Raw genomic sequence first — 1,868 nt, forward strand, 5'->3', positions numbered from 1 at the left:
TAAGATCAACTTTGTTCCGCCTTATAAAGTTTTTTTTTTGTGATTAGATTTTTTATAGTGATATCTGGGATACAAACGTACCTATAAATACTCGTTATCCCCTTTATAGTCCCTAACAGCTAAAAACACAGAAGGCAAATAGATCTATTAATTCATAAGAAGTATCTTATTGGAAACACGATTTATTCTGTTGTTGATTAAGATGATGTTCTTTTTTAAAACGTAATTTATTGACTTAAACATGAACTTTTATCGAGACTCTGTGACATTTTTTATGTTCTTAGATGTGTAAATAGTGTGAAATATTCTTTAGATTATTAGAAAATCGTTCTTGCTGATAGTAAAATATTTTGGATTTAAGATTCTTTATAATTTAAAAAATCTTTACTATCTTATAAAGTCAAATAATGTTATTTCGTCAAATTTTTGTTAAAGTTGCTCATCTCAAAAGCTGTCTGAGGATAATTGCTTTGCCAGAATATATAATACGAGAAGCTTTAAGCGTGATCTGAGAAAGCCGAATATACGTCTTCGAGCTTTCATTTAATTGTTAAGCATCAATAAAATTAATTTAATTATATTATAATGATTTCAACGCAATGTATCTTCATATAAACGGTTTTATTATTTGTATTATAGCATAATTTTCAAAAATATTTTAAAATTCTGTTTTGTAGATTACGTGATGCTATTTTGTTTCAGATTTTTGAAATACATTTTACTATCTCTTACTCTGTTTAATATATATCTATACATTTTCGTCTCACAAGACATATATATGAGTTCAAAGGTCTTTCATAATTCTTGAATTAAAAATTTCTCTATTTCAATTACAAAAAAGATTTTTTTGACTAGATTTTTACAAATTAATAAATGAATGATTTCTTATTTTTTAAAAATTTTTTCTAAGAACTGGATTTAGGTTGTCTATGTTTCAAATACATAAATTCAGACAATGCATATAAAATCACAATAATGAATTACATATTTCATTTTTTTTCGTATTAGACCGCCTCTAAACACATTAGTTTGTAGAAAAATATTTTCGGTGAATATTTTACATAAAAAAAAGTCTATGCGCTCGTATAAAAAATCTAAAATAAAGATATCCATATATTTTTGAGAGAACTGCTAATTGTTAAATTTTTTAAATTATCAAAAGATCGTTTAGTAGAAATGACTTTTTTTTGTGTTTATCGAGCTTATACTTTTCAACATAGAATTACTATAATGTTTAGATGTACATAAGAACATTTAACATATAAATTGAGGGAATATTTTTGGTATTATCTTTAAATTTGTAGACCTATAAGTAAAATAAATACTGTTAATAAATTTCGTATTCTCTAATATATTTTTACGTAAAGACGAATTTTTTAATTCTGACTTACTTTATAAAATCCCTATTTTTGTTTTCTAGGGGAAGTCTCCCTTTAAAAGTAGATGAAACTCCTTTAATCTATAGAAAATAAAAGATAAGATTTTTATAAGAGATATTCAAATTTCCTCAAAAAAACTCGCATGTCTGAGTTTTGGAAGACTAAATTTATAATAATTATTAAAAAAAGATTTCATGGTTTTCAAGTGTGCTTTTCTTTAAATTATTTGTAGTAATCAATTTAATTTCGATTATGAAAGATCTGCTGGTTGGTGTTTTCAATAACAAGATAAAGTGGGCAATATTGGAGATATTTTCGTCTTTTTTATTATCGATTTTATTAAGTGATGGATAATTTTTTTGTTCTTTAGCTTGATTCGTGTCGAAAATCTCTTTTACATACATGCAACTTCATAAATATAAATTCCCAAGAACTGAAATTATTTAAATAAATTTTTTTAAGACTTTTTTTACGGTTTTGTTATTTTAC

This window comes from Rhyacophila brunnea, unplaced genomic scaffold (assembly GCF_057557595.1).
Source record: "Rhyacophila brunnea isolate RB1 unplaced genomic scaffold, BYU_Rbru_1.0 scaffold_34, whole genome shotgun sequence".
Lineage (NCBI taxonomy): Eukaryota > Metazoa > Arthropoda > Insecta > Trichoptera > Rhyacophilidae > Rhyacophila > Rhyacophila brunnea.